Source organism: Xenopus laevis, chromosome 4S (assembly GCF_017654675.1).
Source record: "Xenopus laevis strain J_2021 chromosome 4S, Xenopus_laevis_v10.1, whole genome shotgun sequence".
NCBI classification, from domain to species: Eukaryota; Metazoa; Chordata; class Amphibia; order Anura; family Pipidae; genus Xenopus; species Xenopus laevis.
The window spans coordinates 116,524,996-116,546,128 of NC_054378.1; the positions used below are offsets into that span (position 1 = coordinate 116,524,996).

The window sequence follows — 21,133 nt, forward strand, 5'->3', positions numbered from 1 at the left end:
GAAAAAAACATGTTTTCCGATGACAGGATCCCTTTAATGGCCTGACTTAGGAGGCTCGAATAATTATAGGCAACCTTGAGCAACTGCAAGCAAAGAAAGGGAAATGGAAATAAAATGATGAATGGAGGCCGAGAAACTCCTGAAATGTATAAATAAAGTCACAGCAATTTCTAGATCTGATATACTGTATATATATAAAACTTTAGGAAAAGGGGTTCTTTTACTATGAAGGAAGAGGTTTCTTCACTTAGGGGATAGTTCAGAACTACCTGCATGGGTCTTTTAATAGAGAAGGAATTGTCATGGTAACAAATGAGAAGTCCCACTCTTGTTGCACTGGTGTGTATGGAAAAAAACTACTGTGAGTTTTAAGTGTTACTTACCCCTAACATGTTTGGGCCCTACATAAGGCCACCAACCTGTACTAAGCAGTTGATGATTGGTGGCTTAAAATAAAATCAAGTTTGTAGTGATGAGAGAAATTTTTTGGCAAACATGGACAAAACCAAGACAAAAAAGTTCCCCATTGACTTTAATGCATTTGGCCAAATAAATAACAGAGACAAAAAAATTTGGCACAAGAAAAACGCCCATTGACTTGAATACATTTAGAGCGAGAAAAAAATGTATTGCATGTAAAAAAATTTTTTTTGCCACCTATTGACTTCAATGTGCTTCGCAAATTTTTTCACGGTTTCGCAATTTTTTTTAACGAAACGGAACAGAACAGATACGCTCAACACTGGTTTCTTAGTTTCTACTAAGGGAGCTGCATGGTTTGCTCACATGGAGATCATGGCTCATTCTTTCATTGGAAACAAGGGAAAGTTGTGCTCACCACTATTTTTTAAAACCATTAGGCGGGGGTGCAATGAGGGTGTGACCACAAAATACATATAGTCAACTACAAGAGGTCCTCTGCACTCAACCCATTATCAATATATTTAAGACAGAGACATTTTGTGCATACTGCTACTAAAAAATGCCTTACCCTTTAAACAACACAGGGATTGTTTGTCCATATATTGCAATATATTTAAGCTGGCCAACTACGTCAAAGTCATCCCATATCTGGCCAGTCCTACACATAATTTTCATCTGATTCATTAAGAATTCAATAGCTTAATTATACATTTTACAAAGGGACTAAGTTTTACCTGCAACTTACTAGCTGCTTTCAAAGTAAAACGCCCAAACTTGGCTGCCCTTTTATTAGACACCAGTGGGATCAGCTGACTATAGCTGGGAGGGGTGGGAGCTACAACATGGAGCTGGTCACTGCTCCTGTATAACTATAACAAACAAGGGAAAGTTGTGCTCACCACTATTTTTTAAAACCATTAGGCGGGGGTGCAATGAGGGTGTGACCACAAAATACATATAGTCAACTACAAGATAATAAAAAAATAAAAAGGCAGCCAAGTTTGGGCGTTTTACTTTGAAAGCAGCTAGTAAGTTGCAGGTAAAACTTAGTCCCTTTGTAAAATGTATAATTAAGCTATTGAATTCTTAATGAATCAGATGAAAATTATGTGTAGGACTGGCCAGATATGGGATGACTTTGACGTAGTTGGCCAGCTTAAATATATTGCAATATATGGACAAACAATCCCTGTGTTGTTTAAAGGGTAAGGCATTTTTTAGTAGCAGTATGCACAAAATGTCTCTGTCTTAAATATATTGATAATGGGTTGAGTGCAGAGGACCTCTTGTAGTTGACTATATGTATTTTGTGGTCACACCCTCATTGCACCCCCGCCTAATGGTTTTAAAAAATAGTGGTGAACACAACTTTCCCTTGTTTGTTATAGTTATACAGGAGCAGTGACCAGCTCCATGTTGTAGCTCCCACCCTTCCCAGCTATAGTCAGGTGATCCCACTGGTGTCTAATAAAAGGGCAGCCAAGTTTGGGAGTTTTACTTTGAAAGCAGCAAGTAAGTTGCAGGTAAAACTTAGTCCCTTTGTAAAATGTATAATTAAGCTATTGAATTCTTAATGAATCAGATGAAAATTAAGCGTAGGACTGGCCAGATATGGGATGACTTTGACGTAGTTGGCCAGCTTAAATATATTGCAATATATGGACAAAACAATCCCTGTGTTGTTTAAAGGGTAAGGCATTTTTCAGTAGCAGTATGCACAAAATGTCTCTGTCTTAAATATATTGATAATGGGTTGAGTGCAGAGGACCTCTTGTAGTTGACTCATTCTTTCATTGGCTCAGAAGTGGTTTCCAAACTTAAGGGGTTGTTCACCTTTAAACTAACCTTTAGTATGAGGTAGGGAGTTCTATTTTGAGACAATCTGCAGTTGGTTTACATTGGTTTTATTATTTTTGGTTTTTGAGTTATTTCTCTTTTTATTCAGTAGCTCTCAAGTTTAGATTTTAAACCTGGGAAGAGTCAGAAGAAGATGGAAAATAATTTAAAAACTATAAAAAAGATAAAAATGGAGGCCAATAGAAGCATAACTACTACACATTCCTCCTTTTCAAAACTAAAGTTGAACAGAATATTCACACTAAGTCAACACAGCCCCTGTTTGCACATGGATAGGAAACTGGCTACAGGATCGGGTACAGAGGGTGGTTGTTAATGGGACATTCTCTACTTGGAGTAAGGTTCTTAGTGGGTTCCCCCAGGGCTCGGTATTGGGTCCACTTTTATTTAACTTGTTCATTAATGACTTAGGGGAGGGTGTTGTAAGTAATGTATCAGTGTTTGCAGATGACACAAAACTATCCAGCCCAATTAATTCCATCCAGGATGTGGCACTTGCAACATGATCTTGACAAACTGGCAATCTGGACAGCTAAGTGGCAAATGAGATTCAATGTTGATAAATGTAAAGTCATGCACCTGGGATGTAAAAATATCCACTTATACCTTTAATGGGATTGCACTAGGCAAATCCATTATGGAAAAGGACCTTGGAGTCCTTGTAGATGATAAACTTGGCTGTAGCAAGCAATGCCAGTCAGCAGCATCAAGGGCAAATAAGGTCTTGAGCTGTATTAAAAGGGGCATAGAGTCAAGGGAGGAGGGGGTTTTTCTTCCACTGTATAGAGCACTTGAAAGGCCCCATCTAGATTATGCCGTACAGTTTTGGTCTCCATCACTCAAACAGGACATTATTGTATTAGAGAGGGTACAGAGAAGGGCAACTAAGCTATGGAAAAGGTATGGAAAATCTTAGCTATGAGGAAAGACTGGCCAAATTGGGGATGTTCACGCTGGAAAAGAGGCATTTAAGGGGTGATGTGATAACTATGAATAAATAAATAAGGGGATCATATAATAATCTCTCTAATGCTTTATTTACCAGTAGGTCTTTCCAGCTGACACAAGAGCACCCATTCCGATTAGAAGAAAAGAGGTTCCGCCTAAATATTCAGAAGGGGTTTGTTACAGTGAGAGCTGTGAAGATGTGGAATTGTCTCCCTGAATCAGTGGTACAGGCTGATACATTAGATAGCTTTAAGAAGGGGTTGGATGGTGTTTAGCAAGTGAGGGAATACAGGGTTATGGGAGATAGCTCATAGTACAAGTTGATCCAGGGACTAGTCCGATTTTGTAGTGAGGAAGGAATTTTTTCCCCCCACTGAGGCAAATTGTAGAGGCTTCAGATTGGGTTTTTTTGGCCTTCCTCTGGATCAACTGGCAGTTAGGCAGGTTAAAAAAAGTTAAGAGGTTGAACTTGATGGATGTGTGTCTTTTTTCAACCTAACTTACTATGTTACTTACTATGTATGTTCTCCTCTTCCCAACAGCAACAACCAAAAAGAGCTCTGCTCCCCATAGATGTACTAAAAACCTAGAGCTGTGGAGGAATTTTGTACCCTCTGTCCAGTGGTGGAGAAGAGGATCATGTGCACTGAAAGCCTTTCTATGGGTCAGTGATCCCCGCCAAAGCGCAGGGGACAGGAGGTCCATACATGGTGCCAAACAACCATGGCTCAGGCTTTTCTGGGAGGCTCCTAGGGAGGGGGTCCTATGGTTAACCCCACATATAACCAAAGGTTATTTCTATTGTGTTATTGGCTGCAATGGAGTAGAAGCAAATGAATTCATCTTATACAACCCAACTGTGCAAATACAATGCATACAAACCATAACACAAATGAACACAAAAACTATGGTTACACTTTTACCATAAAGTTACACTTAATGTTTGACCCTTTCACGAATTGCCATTATTCTACCTCCCCTACCTAATCACCTTCTTTCCATACACGAGGCAATATTTTCCGCTGTGTGCAGAGGCTTCTCTAGAGATCTAATAGCACAATCCTGCAGTGCAGGAGACTCTCTGTGGAGCCTTCTATTAACATCAGTAGCTACACTGTGCACATAAAATTTAAATCCTTTCCCTGAGCTGGGGTCTAGGTCGCTTCTCCCACTCTATTTCCAGTCTTAATGGAACCGAAGTCTTGAACTGGCTGCCCTACTTTTATGCCTACTTCTTCTTTTTTGCCTACTACAACTTTTTTAGTTACACACATGTAAAAGAGTACCAAAAGAAATCGAATTTTAGCAAAGTAGTACAGGGAACATAAAGAGAGAACAAAAATTACAATATAGGTTTATTTTTTTGTGTTGCTATATTTTTTGCCCTAATTCCATAGAGGTGAAACGGAAAAAATAGTAACGTGTGATCTTGAGTCTTTGAATGTATGGAATTGTAGAGAAAAGATGGTATTTTGCAGCTCATGGAATAGATTTCAGTTGCACTTTCTGTAGGACACAGGAATGAACTCTGTATTGTGAAGGACCACTTTATGGTTGGGGGTGACCACATACAGAACTAATACAGTCAATGGAAAGACTAAATGTGGCCATATATTATAAGATCCACTTGTTGACTCTAGGGCCAAACTATCCTATTACAATGGCCAGGATAGATGTTGTAGTAGTGAGGACCACATCAACAAACCAATGAGGTCCTCAATCTGACGTGAAAATCAAACCTGCCCAATCAATATCTGGCAGATTTTTGTTCAGGTATCGGTTGGGTATCCCTGTTGGAGGGCCCATACAGGTGCAGATAAGCTGCTGACTTGGTCTAAAGGACTTAAATCGGCAGCTTGCATCTGTTTGTGTACGACCACCATTAGAGATGGAAAGGATAGCTATTACTTTACTGGATCTGGTTTGACACAGTGTTTAAAGTTCAAATACATTTGAGAATGCTGCTGTGGGCAACACACTTCTGTTTAGTATGGTGTGACTTCAACTACACGGTCAAAATAATGTTCATGTGTTAGATCTTTATATTAAGTAGTGAGTAAAGGTGGCCATACATACAGGGATCCGCTCATTTGACGAGGTTGCCAAACGAGCGGATCACTCCCTGATGGCCACCTTATGTTGGATGATATGCCCACCTTGAGGGCCCAACCATCAGCTCACAACGAGAAGAATACGGGCATTTGGATCGAGAACGGCATAAACTAATGAGGTCCTCGATCCAAGGGGATTTTTAAACCTGCCCAATTGACATCTGGCTGACGTTCAACAAGATATCGATTGGAGAAGCCCAACAGAGAGCCACATATACTGCACAATAAGGTGCCGACTTAATCTGATCGGCAGTTTATATCAGCCCCTGTATGGGGACCTTTACACTTTATGCACCACTATGAAATATTGTGGCTTGTTATATGAGTGCTATCATTAGATACATTCAAAAGCAAATCTTTATGAACAACTACATGACATAGTCACTGATTAACTGCTAAAATAAAATCTTTAATAATCATTATTTCTATATTCCTTATCTCAGAAATGCAGTGCAGATTAAAGGCCAAGAATATATTGGCACACAAATCTTAAACCCCAAACTCATTTCCCACACAATAAATATATAAAACACTATGTCAGCCTAGAACCTGACATTTAATCATTAGTTATAGTTTGAGGGCAGACCAAGCTGAAGCTTCTAATGACACGTTGGGCTGTGCCGCCAGTGATACACTAGCCTAAGGGTTGACTTCTATAAATAAATGGGTTTGAGTGATTCGATGAAATGGAGAGGCAATATGAAATTCTAACAGTATGGGAAATACAATAACGATCATTACCTTTGATGGCATATTTGACAGTGAACCTGTCTTTATGGGCTCTTGGTCACCTATAAATCCAGGAAGAGTTCTTTACTACTTGCCTAGATGATGGGAATGATGTTTATTTGGTCTAAATATGTTTGGAAAATTGCATTAGTAGGATTGCCATTTCCCTTATTTTTATCTCTCTCAATAAAAGCCTGAGACAGGCTTAAGATTCAGATTTTTGCTGATGGATCATTTGGAAAACGTTGGCCAGTTTTGTGGTTCAGAGACACAGGGGCAAATTCACTAAGCGCCGAACGCTAGCGTTACTTCGCTAGAGTTTGGCATTTTCGTTACTGCGCAAATTCACTAACGAACGCTGGCGTAGATTCGCTAGTATTACTTCGCACCCTTACGCCTGGCGAATTTTCGCTACGGACGTAACTACGCAAATTCACAAACGCGCGCAGTGTACTGAATGCTACCTTTTACACTAGACTTCCTTCGCCACCTCAGACCAGGCGACGGGCAATAGAGTAGATAGGGATTGCTTAAAAAAAAAGTCAAAAATTTTTCTAAGTGCCAAAAAACGCTGGAGTTTTCTACATTATGGGCAATAGGCTGAAAAAGATCGAAAAATTTTTTGGGGCTCCCCTCCTACCCCCCTACATTTCCTGACTCATGGCAACTTACCTATACAGTGGGCACATGTGTAGGGCAAAATAAAATTTTTATTTGTTTTGAAGGTTTCCCAGGCATTTATAGTGATTCTACGTATTCCTCCATTGAAATTTGAATTTGGCGCCGTATGCAAATTAACCATCGCTAGCGTAACTTCGCTTCGCTTAGCAAATCAACGCTAGCGCAACTTCAGATTTTAGTGAATTTGTGAAGCGCTGGCGAAACTACGCCTGGCAAAGTGTGGCGAAGTGCGGCGAAGTTACGCCTGGCGCAACTACGAATCTTAGTGAATTTGCCCCATAGGGTTTCTTAATCTGGCCCATGTAGGCTGGTCTCTGTTTTTCTGCTCTCCATGGGATACCATTGGTAGTTATGGGCAGGACATAGCAAAGCATATTGCAGATCCAGCAGATACAATTTTTTTGGGGGGGGTGCAGCAATATTGAAGCCTCTCAGTAATCCTGACAGTATCCCCCACATTAAAGGGATACTGTCATGGGAAAACATGTTTTTTTCAAAAAGCATCAGTTAATAGTGCTGCTCCAGCAGAATTCTGCACTGAAATCCATTTTTCAAAAGAGCAAACGGATTTTGTTATATTCAATTTTGAAATCTGACATGGGGCTAGTCATATTGTCAATTTCCCAGCTGCCCCTAGTCATGTGACTTGTGCCTTGATAAACTTCAATCACTCTTTACTGCTGTACTGCAAGTTGGAGTGATATCACCCCCTCTCTTTCCCCCCCGAGCCTAACAACAGAACAATGGGAAGGTAACCAGATAGCAGCTCCCTAACACAAGATAACAGCTGCCTGGTAGATCCAAGAACAACACTCAATAGTAAAAGCAAAGTCCCACTGAGACTGATTTAGTTACATTAAGTAGGAGACATAACAGCCTGCCAGAAAGTAGTTCCATCCTAAAGTGCAGGCACAATTCACATGACTGGGGGCAGCTGGGAAACTGACAATATGTCTAGCCCCATGTCAGATTTCAAAATTAAATATAAAAAAATCAGTTTGCTCTTTTGAGAAATGGATTTTAGTGCAGAATTCTGCTGGAGCAGCACTATTAACTGATGCATTTTGGAAAAAACATGTTTTTCCATGACAGTATCCCTTTAATTTTCCAAAAACAATCCTTTTCTACTTTGTCTTTCTCAATCTTGCTAAGAGAAATAGTTCTGGAAATAAGGTTAAGCGTCGATGTTCTGTTTATGAATGAATGGAGAAAGCAAGATCATCAAGAGAAGGTTATTAGGAAATCCATACAATGCCATATAAATTACCTACAATAAAGTCCACGTCTGCATTAAGGGGCCACCAAAGATCTAGAAGTAGAAGCAAGAAGCTTCGACCTTGGCTTTCAGTGGTGTAAAGGTCATTGTTCACTTTTGTAAAGCAGATTTCTGTACAGTCAGTAGACCGAGCAATTCAGTGTGAAAGGTCAAGAAGATAATTAGACTCTGCTAAAGAGAACAGCTAAAGCAATGATATATGTCATTTGAGGACTTTGAAAGCAAAGAACTGGCAAGAAATAAGTCAATGGCTGGAAATGTAAGGGAACTCAATGCTATTTGTGAGGCTAAGGGCAATACAAAGTGGACTAAAAGCATGCGGTGGGAGAGTGGGGAACTAAAGACATGGAATAGAGGAGAAGGCATTTCCTTCAGGAATCTGCCATAAAATTCCAAGTATATCTAAGACAGTTACTTTCCTCTGAAATAGAAATATGCATTTTTTTTTATTAATATTAGTTTCAACCTTTATCTGAATGTCAGGACTGCCAGAAGTACCGGACCCAGAAGTACTCGACGGCGCTGTTTACATTCCCGGCAGTCACAGTGAAGATCCAAGATGGCGGCGCCCATACTGAACACATGGCTGCAGCGTCGCTGCATGATGATGTCATCACTGGTGCCGGGATCTCGTCATAAAAGGGCGCCCAAAACACTGTGACGGCGCCCAAGAATAGGATTTGCTGCCATTAATCCTGGGTTCCTGTTTGTGTTTCCTGATTTCTTATTCCAGCCTGATTCCAGCCTGTTTCCAGCTCCCAGCCTGAATCCTGCTCCCAGTCTGTTTCTAGCTCCTACCTTGGTTCTGACCCCCTGCCTGAACTCTTGATATTTGCATCTGATCTGCCTGCCCTTGTTAACTCCTGCCTGTGACCACTACTACCGATTCTGCTTAACCCTTTGGATACCGCGACCTTGCTTCCTCAAGAGGGCTTCCTCCTTGATCCAGACTACCTCCCTGGAGGGAGCTCCCGGCTCCCTGACACTGAAGCAGCAGTGAACTATTAGGAAATTACAAGTTGCTTAAAGTAAGGACAGTTAGGTTAAAATGGGTCCTGCATTAACCTGTCCTGCTTACGATTGGCCATTCTCTTAAGAGCAAGACCACCCATTTCTGATCCCTAGGTGGTGCTAGTCATTTGAGTTCTAGGCTCAGGAACATATACAACAGATTAACCTTGCCTATCTTATGCATTTAGTTTCTGTTTTTTGTGACAACAGGTGTTGTGTCCCAAAAAGCACTGACATCACTCTGGTCTGTTCCAAAATGATGGATTTCTATAAAGCACAATGTCACCAAAAATACTTTCTATATATCTTTTCCTAGACTTGTATCAGCAAGATCCTAACACAACACCCCCTGACAAAGTCTCTTATATCAGTACAAGGCTAACTGGTAGCTAGAGGTTCTGCCAGCCCTTATTGTCTCTAGAGAGGGCCAGAAGCAACACAAGAAGGTTCTATCTGGGGTGGTAGTAGGGAGGAATAACCTAAATCGGGAATGCCCAACCTAAATTCCATCTGTTGCTGATCTCCTATTCCCAGCATTGCCAGGGGATTCGGAAAGTTGTAATTACAATAAAACTGCAGGCTGGGCATGACTGATGTTAACTGTGAAATAGCTAATGATTGTTATACAATGTGTCCTAGGAGGTATATCAGCTCCTATGCGGAACCTTTGTTGCTGGGGCCCCAATGCAAAGGACCTTTCAGCAATAACCTAAAACTGGTTTTGCTTCCATTTAAATATAATTTTTGCTTAAACAGTAAGGATGAATTAATGAACAAGCGTAACATCTCTGAGAAAGACAAATGCTGGTTCATAGACCGGAGGTCACAGAGCTGCTCTAGTGCACTGATCATATGGAACCTCGTTGCTGATACAAGGAAACTCAGATAAAAGTGTATAGCTCAGCACTCTTGGACACAAAAGAGCTCTGTATAAACACATGCCAGAGCCAGGCGGTGAGTACGAGCTTACCTAGAAACCTGTGCCCATTGCCAGTCCTTAAATTATGTCCCTGGATGATGTACAACATAGGGGTCTTTCAGGGGATGTCTTATCTGACCTATCTGACCCTGCCTTGCTATTAATTAATAAACTCTGTACTCTAAAATCTCTGCTCCCACCATATGAATGACAGGGCAATTAGCAACAATGAACGGATTACTTTCCCTGCAAGAGACCAATGAAAAACATCCTCTGGGTAATAGAATTCCTGAACCTTTTGTAAAATATACTATTCCTTTAATTCTTTGTGTTAGAACAAAAATACTTTGTGTTAGACAAAAATCCTCCTTTAGTAGTGAGTAAATCCTAAGGATTAATAAAATGTCAGCTCCATCAAGTTGATGAGTAGGAGTCGCCGCCGTGTCAAATAAAAGGTACAGGGAGTGCACAAAGCTTCCATTTGGATGAATTCTGACCTCCTCTATCAATTACACTGACTCGACTGTCAGCAGTGCAGATGGGAGACTGGAGTGTCCTTCACCAACAGATGTCCTTTCTGCACATGGCACAGAAAGGGCTTATTATTATATAATGTAAGTCTAGTTCAGGAGTGAAGATACAGAGAAGGGCTGCACAGCAAACTCACTTAACCCGTAAACTGCTATCTTTATCTTCCGAGCATTGATTTCTATTAAGTAACACAAAGCAACCAACCAGCAGATAAATGTTAGTCTACTTTATTAAAAATATGTGTAGCAAGTGTAGGAGTGCAAAACCAGATCATATACTAAACCCCCCTAGGCTCCTGTTGGGACCCCATTAGCTCTAGGGAGACCAAGGACTAGGAGATTCAGTCCCAGCAGCATAATAACAGTGTCTTATAACAAACCCAATTCAAAGTGTGATGAAGGGCTACAGGTTAGAAATGTTCGAAAGTTGTTAGTTCACATATTAGCTTAAAGGGATACTGTCATCGGAAAACATGTTTTTTTCAAAATACATCAGTTAATAGTGCTACTCCAGCAGAATTCTGCACTGAAATCCATTTCTCAAAAGAGCAAACTGATTTTTTTATATTCAATTTTGAAATCTGGCATGGGGCTAGACATTTTGTCAATTTCCCAGCTGCCCCCAGTCATGTGAATTGTGCCTGCACTTTAGGAGAGAAATGCTTTCTGGCAGGCTGCTGTTTTTCCTTTTCAATGTACCTGAATGTGTCTCAGTGGGACATGGGTTTCTACTATTGAGTGTTGTTCTTAGATCTACCAGGCAGCTGTTATCTTGTGTTAGGCAGCTGTTATCTGGTTACCTCCCCATTGTTCTTTTGTTTGGCTGCTGGGGGGGGGAAGGGAGGGGGTGATATCACTCCAACTTGCAGTACAGCAGTAAAGAGTGATTGAAGTTTATCAGAGCAAAGTCACATGACTAGGAGCAGCTGCGAAATTGACAATATGTCTTGCCCCATGTCAGATTTCAAAATTGAATATAAAAAAATCTGTTTGCTCTTTTGAGAAACGGATTTCAGTGCAGAATTCTGCTGGAGCAGCACTATTATCTGATTCACTTTTTTTCCAATCACAGTATCCCTTTAATATATCCATCTTGCCAACCAATAACTTGTTATTTCCTAATCTTTCTATCAATAAGTGGTGCCTTCTAACAAAAGGTCTGTATTTCTAGGAGAGGCACTACGGGGGTTATTTATCAGAATCCTAAAATATCTCCTAAATCTACACCGACTGCAATGGTTTATTTCCCTTATTTGGCAATACATTTTCCCGAAAATTTCCAGCGCTGGAGAAAACGTAAAATGATCTTACAAATTGTTTGAATTTTCCGCCCGAAAACGTTTTTCTTGGATTTTTACCCAAAAACCGTGAAATTTTAGGATTATTACATGAAACCCAGTGCAGATATCTTCGGGACTTCTCCCATTGACTTATATACAACCTCAGCAGGTCTGAGATAAGTTTGGCATTCTGACTTTTTATCCTCGGGGTATAACAAATCCCGAAAAATTTGAGAGGTTTTTTTCACTAAAAATTATGATTTTATAATAAAAAAACCTAAAATTTTTCAAGTTTTTTTTTCAGACTTGAATAAAAAAAAATCTACATCATCAATAGAATGATAGGGCCCCACATCTATATTATGCCCAGAATATGATTAAATACAAAGGGTTACTCTGATGCAATGTTTCACTTTTGCTTATAAACAATGGTCACTGTATGTATCTTGGACTGAATATGTAAACATGTTTTTTTGTGATTGATCTTTGCAAGTGAAGAAATCAGTTCCTTGCTTTCTATTTTTACTTATTATGCAGTTAAATAAGTTGTAGAGACCCTGAGGTTTATGTTTTACAGTTTCCCCTGTATTTATGACACCTAAGTGGTCCTTTGTATAAAGGAAAGAACACACGTGCTCAAAACTATTTTCGTGGATCCCACCTGGGGGGAGGTGAGTAAAGGATTGGTTCTGAGCTAGTATCAGGTTCTCAAGTTGGAGACAGTTCTAGTAAGTGATAAAGGTTTTTGTTATAGTTGCTCAAGGAGCGAAAGTTAGTGGCAGTTTTGTTAGTGAGCAGCTATTCGCTCCAACAAGGAGAATAGTTTGGGTTAGCACCCTTGAAGTGATCAAGCTGCCAGACAAGGACACGAGTGGGTGAGCTCTGAAGCAGGGAAAGTGCCAAGGAGCAAGATACCCAGTGGGATCCCTAGTTTTGGGGAAGAATCACCAAGACAGGTTGTACTTCCCCTAAGAGGGACCTATTTGCAACATCTGAAAGTGTGACTGAACTGAATGTGATTGAAAAGTCTTCTATTTGACCACTGTGATACAGCTAAACTGCCTGTCTTGTTTAATAATGAAGTTCATTTGGTTTGAGGCAACTTCTGGACTGCTATTTCCAATTGGGTTGATCTGTGCTGAAGGGCCATTACTCGCCTCTGGGAGTTGCAGGGAGTTTCCCATAACCTAAGGATAGCATGGGTACACTGGCAGCAAGTCACACTACTCATACACATCTCCTCAGGCCCACCTATGGGTGTGTCACAAAGTAAAATATCTCAATTTTTAAAGGATACAAATCTTTTTCCAGCCTAAACCTAAAGACGCTTTTGAGATTGGTTTTTGCAAGTGAAGAAATCAGTTCTTTGTTTTGGATTTTTACATACTCTGTGATATGAGCTGTGCAATAAATGTATATATCTATATAACTTTTCCTAGAATATACTGAGAACAGTGCAACCATTATTATTATTATTTTGTGCTTTTAGCTAAAATATTATTGACTTGCCTATACAGAAGTAATGACCTTAAAAAATCTCAAGTTTGCTAAGAGCTTTTGCTAACCCAGTGTATGTATGACTTCTTTTCGTGTATAGGTATAGAATCGGTTATCCGGAAACCTGTTATCCAGAATGCTCCGAATTACAGAAAGGCTGTCTCCCATAGATTAAATTTTATCCAAATAATCCAAATGTTTTATAATTATTACTTTTTTCTCTGTTGTATATAAAACAGTATATTGTACTTGATCCCAACTAAGATATAATTAATCCTTATTGGAAGCAAAACCACCCTGTTGGGTTTATTCAATGTTTACATGATTTTCTAATAGACTTCAGTAGAGATGGGCGAATTTATCCTGTTTGGCTTCGCTGAAAAAATTGAGAAATTCACAGGAAATGGCAAAAAATTGAAGTCAATGGGCGTCAAAATTATTTTGCCGCACCTTAAATTCGATGGCCACGACAATTTTCATACGCGTGCCTAATTTTTCCAAATGCATCAATGGGCATCTGAACAATTTTGATGTGCAACAATTTTTATGTGCGCAACTATTCTAAGGTGCGTCCAAATTTTTTGGATGTGGCGCATCTTTCGCCAGTGAATTTTCACCACAGTTTCTCGAATTTATTCACCAGTGGCGAAATGTTTAAATCTGCCGCAAATTCGCACCTGCCGAATTTATTCGCCCACGCCAGACTTGAGGTATGAAGATCCAAATTACGGAGAGATCCATTATCTGGAAAACCCCAGCCCTGAGCATTCTGGATAACAGGTCCCATACCTGTATTATGATTACTTTTAGTCATGTGTTTTATTATATGACTTATACTATGTCTTGGGCTGTAAGAGATCCCTAAATCCCACTGGGAATAATTTCTATTTGGGTCCTCAACAGTCTATGACATGAAATTGTCATGCAGCAAAGTTATACACTAGATTCTATTAAATGTGTTGGTTGGACAGTTGACAGGTATAAGACATGGCAAGAACTCTCCAGCTGGGGAGTCATTTATCATGTTGGTGGTTCATACCGTCAGAAGAATATTAGCTTGTCACTAGACACAAGAAGAAAGACATGATAGTTAGATTTAGCTCTTGCAGAGATGAGGAAAAGGTCGAGGACAACTGGCACAGGAAAGATAATGGACATAAAACAATGTCTCTGGAATGTGCGAAGCTCACAGAATATAACTTTTTGAGGACACAGGTACTTTAAGATCATGAAACCTGCCCTTTTTTAAATTTAAAATCAGCCAGACTAACTGCTAATGGTAAAATCGCTCCCAATGATACTTCATAGCCAAAGCCAAGTATTATGCAGTGTCCAGTTATAACACAGGCTAAAATATATACATGTATGACACACGTTATCTAGAATGCTGAGGGACCTGATCTTTCCATAAATTAGATCTTGATACCTTAAGTCTAATAGAAAATCATGTAAACATTAAATAAACCCAATAGGCTGGTTTTGCTTCCAATAAGGATTAATTATATCTTAGACAATAACAATCAAGGGAAAGTTGTGCTCACCACTAATATTAAAAAATTAGGTGTGGGTGCAATGAGGCTGTGACCACAAAATTCATACAGACAAGTACAAGAGTCCTCTGCACTCAACCCATTATCAATATATTTAAGACAGAGACATTTTGTGCATACTGCTACTGAAAAATGCCTTACCCTTTAAACAAAACAGGGATTGTTTGTCCATATATTGCAATATATTTAAGCTGGCCAACTACGTCAAAGTCATCCCATATCTTGCTAGTCTTACACTCAAATTGCATCTGAGAATTCTATTGCTTTATTATATATTTTACAAAGGGACTAAGTTTTACCTGCAACTTACTTGCTGCTTTCAAAGTAAAACTCCCAAACTTGGCTGCCCTTTTATTAGACACCAGTGGGATCACCTGACTGTAGCTGTTTAAAGGGTAAGGCATTTTTCAGTAGCAGTATGCACAAAATATCTCAATGTCTTAAATATATTGATAATGGGTTGAGTGCAGAGAACCTCTTGAATTTTTAATTATTATATCTTAGTTTGGATCAAGTACAAGCTACTGTTTTATTATTACAGTGAAAAAGGAAATCATTTTAAAAAATTTTTAGATTATTTGGTTAAAATGTAGTCTATGGGAGACAACCTTAAAGTAATTTGTGAAATGGCGAATAATTTGCGAAAATGCATTGAAGTCAATGGGTGTCAAAATTATTTCGATGCACGTCAAATTTTAACGCAAGTGTCAATTTTTATACGCGCAACTATTTGGTCCAAAAGTCAGTGGGCATCCAAATAATTTTGACGTGTGGCAATTTTAACGCAAGCCAATTAATTTTTTTGTTGCAGAGGAGTTTTGCGAATTTATTTGCTGGTGGTGAAACACGGAAATTCGCACCTGGCGAATTTGTTTGCCCATCACTAGAGATGGGAGCTCTGCTTGGGAAACTAGATCAGTGTGAGCTATATCACAAGTCTTCTGGTGTAACAAACACACATCTCTGCTACACAACACGCATGTGTAATACATGAAACAAGAAAAGTATGTCATGAGTTCTTCTCTCTCTTACACTCTTCACTGATGAACGGCAGGCGCAATCTCTGGGGACTGTGTCTGTGAACTTTATTCTCCAAAAAGGAGCACTTTATGCTTCTGAGAATGGATAATGGATGACCTAAATTTCTAGACGTTCAAAGGAGGTGATAGGTTGGAGTTTAGTGTATCTGCCCGTGTTTCTCACAGTTGCACATGAAGTGCTACAGGTAAAGGGCTGTCACATGACTTTAGCCATTAATCCTAGACTCATTTCAGCCTGTTTGAGGCCAAGGTGGGACAAGTAAAGGAATTTAACATTTAATGGATCTCATGGACTTGTTTAGTTTGCCTTTCCTATCACCGCAATATCTTTAGCAACCCTGTTTGCCCTACAGTATGATCCATGAGCAGGAAAGAGGTTTCACAAGGGGATAAAACAAATGTGGCAACAATGAAACACCTCGACATTTGGTTTAAAATCTATGACGTTACTGCATCCAAAAGTCTAATTGTGGTGCACCCCAACAAGTCTTGATGTGCCTTGTACCCAGGGCCTTTAATCGTTTTTAAACTTTATAAACTGCCTGTTCCAACTCCATCTTGCCCATTATTCGTACTGCGGGCAGAAGCACTCCCCACCTCCCTCTTGGCTCCTGCTGGAAAAGGTACATATTTGGGGGCATTATTTTGGATTTTTTGGCTGCTGCTAGCATAGGTACAGATTGGGGGCAATATGAGGGATTGGCTGCTGCTGGCTCAGGTACATGGGGTAATATGGAGCTAATGGCACAGTACACAAATATTTGTGGGCAATATGATGGATTTTTGGCTCATGCTTGCACAAGTACATATTTGGGGAAAATATTGTGGATTTTAGGTGCTGCTGCTGGCACAGATACAGATTGGGGGTAACAATATGATGGATATTTTGGGTTATGCTGGCACAGGTACAGATTGGGGGCTTGGGGGCAATCTGATTGATTGACATTGGCACAGGTACAAATGGGGGCAACATGATGGCTGCTGGCACAGGAACAGGGGGCAATATGAATGGTAAGGTGGGAAATGGTAATGCAGGACCCGGTGAGGGGCACTGATTGAAGCCCTTGCCTAGGGTGCCAAATTACCTTGGCCCGGCCCTGCTTGTACCTGAATGCTATTTGCAAAGCAGCATGGGTGCAAAGATATTACAGCCAATAAATTAAAATAAAAGTTACATTGCTGGCACTATGGCACCGCTTAGCTCTTCCTAAGTAATTGTAAATCTTCTAAAGTTCTTTAGAATTTCACCACTAAAATTAGTGAGGGTGCATGACAGGTTATGGAAAGAGATGTATACTATATTCATTGTTCCTAGGATTTACAATCAGCCAAGAGAGTGTATCAGGGTACAGACAGGTTTAAGCTACAGGGTTTCCTTTTGTGTGTCCATTACTAATTGTGACATCACTACTGCAGGATGTCCTCGGTGTGCACCATATAAATCTATAGTAAAGACACTCACTGTGCGTATTGCAGGTTCTCCTGTGCTTCTGGAATATCCATGCGTCTTTTTTTCAGTGGATATACCGACTCCATCACTTAAAAAGACAGGACTAATTTCAGAAGCATCTCTTGGCTACTCACTGACACTGTGTAAAGAAAAACATGGAGATTACTGAAACCAACATCCTTATCTGTGAATAATTATTTACATAATCTACTTCTCAGAATAGAATAGTATCCATGTATAGAGATGCACAATATGTTGGCGCTACATAAATACATGTTAATAATAATAATAATAATAATAAAATTGAACATTGGCTAAAACATATCTACCATGAACAGGATTCATAAGATGCACCAATATTGCACCTACAAGCTGACCTTGGCCCAGGTATGGCCACTATGTAGCTGTGGTTATTGTACAGATATGTTTAGAATAGTTTATGTGCAATACCCTGATATTTACCAGGTTATATTAACCAACCCATGTTTTTGGATATATTTTAAAGGCATTCTGTCAAAACATGTTTTTTTCAACACATCAGTTTAAGTGCTACAGATTTTTTTATATCTAATTTTGAAATCTGACATGAGGCTAGACATATTGTCTGTTTTCCAGGTGCCCCCAGTCACGTGACTTGTGCTCTGAATAATTCTGTCACTGTTTACTGCTGTACTGCAAGTTGGAGTGAAATCAACCCCTCCCTTTCCCCTCCAGCAGCCTAACAATAGAACAACGGGCACAAAAATGGGAACAAAAAGCAGACTGCCATGTTTGAAGACATTAAGGGGCAATTTTACTTATGGTCGACTATCGAGGGTTAATTAACTCTCGATATTCAACTGTCGAATGTAAATCCTTCGACGTCGAATATCGAAGTCGAAGGATTTACCGCAAATAGTTCAATCGAATCCTTTGAATCGTTCGATTCGAAGGATTTTAATCCATCGATCGACCGATTTTTCTTCGACCAAAAAAACATTAAAAAGCCTATGGGATCCTTCCCCATAGGCTAACATTGCACTTTGGTAGGTTTTAGGTGGTGAAGTAGGCGGTCGACGTTTTTTTTAAAGAGACAGTACTTCGAATATCGAATGATTGAATAGTCGAACGATTTTTAGTTCGAATCGCTCGATTCAAAGTCGTAGTCGAAGGTCGAAGTAGCCAAAAAATCATTCGAAAATAGAAGTTTTTTTTATTCTATTCCTTCACTCGAACTAAGTAAATGGGCCCCCATATGTTAAAATATATAAATAATGTCACCAACTGCAACATGCTCTTATGGTACTCTCCATCCTAAGGCTTGGCTGCAGAAGCCTCAACTAGTGCTTTAGCTTTTGTTTGCCTGACATTCTCAGGATCTAAAACAAACATTTGCAAACTGCAGTTAGCACTAGAGTGTTCCTATAGACTCCTGTGGTATCCAAGGAGATGCTGACAGTCTCCCGTGTGTACTGGGTACCTTTACCCCAGGGGTACAATACATAATCAAGCCAGGATCAGCGTGACATGATTTTTGCTTTTGGATGATTAAGGAAACACACTGGGAATGTTGTTGCCAGCAGGAATATGTTGGATTCTTATCATCTGCTGCTTCACATTGACTGCCCTGGTTTTCTATAATGTACTGCTGTTGAGCTTAAAAAAAAGTCTACTGAATGAGGGGTTAATTGTAGCTGCTTGAGCCACAGGAGATTGCTGCCCTGCTCTGGATTTAAGGCTTAATAAGTGTTTCCAAGAAGATTCAGTTTTTCTTCTTTGTCTGTACAGTAAAGCCAAAGAAATCCCTGGTGAGTGAATGAAGAAAAAAATGGTTTCTTTCTCTTCAGCACGATCCATGGCAGCTGCCCAAACCCCATGGAGCCTACAAAGAGCTGGTGATGTCATTTGTGTCATGGTCATACTATTATATTATATATTATATCAATTATACAGGTTATGGGCATGTTGGTCCCTTTCAGATTGGCGTCCAAGGATAAATTCCCTCTCTGCTATATACATGTCCTTGGACCCCAATCTAGAAACTGCCCCATACATCAAGAAACTGGTATTGGGATCATGGCACAAATTACATATTATTACAACATGTAGCAGCCGCTAAATGTCCCACCTGCAGCTTTACAGCTGTCATTGAACTCTCAGAATCCCACAGCCAAAGGTCCCCTAACTTTCCTTTGCTGACTAGGGGTCAACTGAATTGCCATTGGATTATTGTATTAAGTTGAGCCAGTGCCTTGGCCCCAACTATCGGATCCAGAGCCCATGACAATACTACTTGATCCAGAGATCTGCTTCAATGTCCCCACCGGTCACCCAGTCTACTCAACCCTCACTGACGTTTTAAAGTGACACTGCCATCTTGTGTGGAAGCCAAATGTCATTGATGCCTCTTCTAGGATGGAAACCATGAGTACCCACTGGTGCAGACTGCAGATGCCAAAATAAGAGTCAGCTGGGGAGGTGGAAACTATAGACTGGGATTCCCTAACCCTGGGATGCAATGATGTTTATGCAGGACAGGTTCATTGTGATTGGTCAAATGCATGCAACCACCTACATATGTAGCTACCTGTTTGTCTGTACTATGGCCAGAATGACAATTTGAGTTCCATCCATCATCCCAGAGAATTGCTAATCGAGCAAAGTAAATAAAGGTATCCAGACTCACAAGCAAGTGTATTGGCTGATACTGGTTCATGTGACTAATCAGCTGCCCAAAACATTACCCAACGACAAGAGGATTTTTGCATTTTTTTTATGTATTTTTCAATTTAAAAAGTTAATTATTATTATAACTGATACAAGCTATCTTTAACCAGGGAGCGATATACATATCAGAGCTTCACTGTGTTATTTTATGTTTTTATTCTTTATCAAGTTAAACAAAAGATCAAGGCTGAACGAGGCACACCTACACAACTTGCTGTGGCTAGAATGCCTAATAGGAAATGAACATAAATTATAATTGGTGAAGCCATTTGGAATGTTCAACATATTAAAACACATGCGTTAAAACCAAATCATACAACCAAACTACTAAACTACCAAACCCCCCAAGCAATGCTCAGCGTAAATGACAAGTTTATAAAATAGTACAAACATAATGCAGAGAATGAAAAGGAAGAATATGTAGATACACACGTTGAACCACTATGGATTAGCTTATAACTGTAGCAAGCTCAAAGCCACTATGTTATTCAGAGACATGGCTGGTTGGGGCCCAGTAGCATCCTGATTGATGGCCAATTGCATCAAACATAATTATACTTTCTTTTTATTGTGGTTCATATATCCCCAGCATGGTCTAATAAGTTTTCCTTAATATGACTGGTTAAGCAATCACTAAAATTGCTGTTGGCACCACAGGATCATAAGAGACACCAGGTGTAAACTAATTTCATTTCCTAAACTATGAAAGAATTATCGGCCTTTTTTTTATTGCAGATGATATGTAGGTCTTAAGTGCCCAAGCATACGTTCCAGCAGGAGCCAACATATTTCATGACTATTGATTGGGCTTCCTCAGCTGACTGGGAACATCTGTGCATCCCTTCCTGGAGTGAGTAGTTGGGATCCCTGAATCCTGAACATTGATTAACCATTACATTTGGAAGCAGCAATGGCAACCTTTTTCCCCGTGCCTTCTAGGATAGCAGCCTCCATTCCCATGCCCCTGGGCACTGGCAGGCTCCCAGGAAAATTACACAAGGACAGCACTTCCATAAAGCTAAAATGCCTTTACTTGGCACAGTACTTGGTACAGAGCAACGTTTCAAGTCAACAGGCTCTTTATCAAGACTGAAACACTGTTCTATGCCAAGTACTTCAATTAAG

At 39.9% G+C, this 21,133-nt stretch overlaps 1 protein-coding gene across 3 annotated transcripts in view; it reads right to left on the reverse strand.

Annotated features, from left to right (window-relative positions):
* The window catches only part of gpr22l.S (G protein-coupled receptor 22 like S homeolog), a 173,464-nt gene that overhangs the window by 16,098 nt on the left and 136,233 nt on the right, over window positions 1-21,133 (reverse strand). For 2 of the 3 annotated variants that reach the window (XM_018261414.2, XM_018261415.2), the window contains exon 4: window positions 17,315-17,441. The exons of the other annotated variant lie outside the window; for it this stretch is intronic. The gene's annotated coding sequence lies outside the window, so the exon portion shown is untranslated. The remainder of the gene's footprint in view (window positions 1-17,314; window positions 17,442-21,133) is intronic. 3 annotated transcript variants of the gene reach the window in all.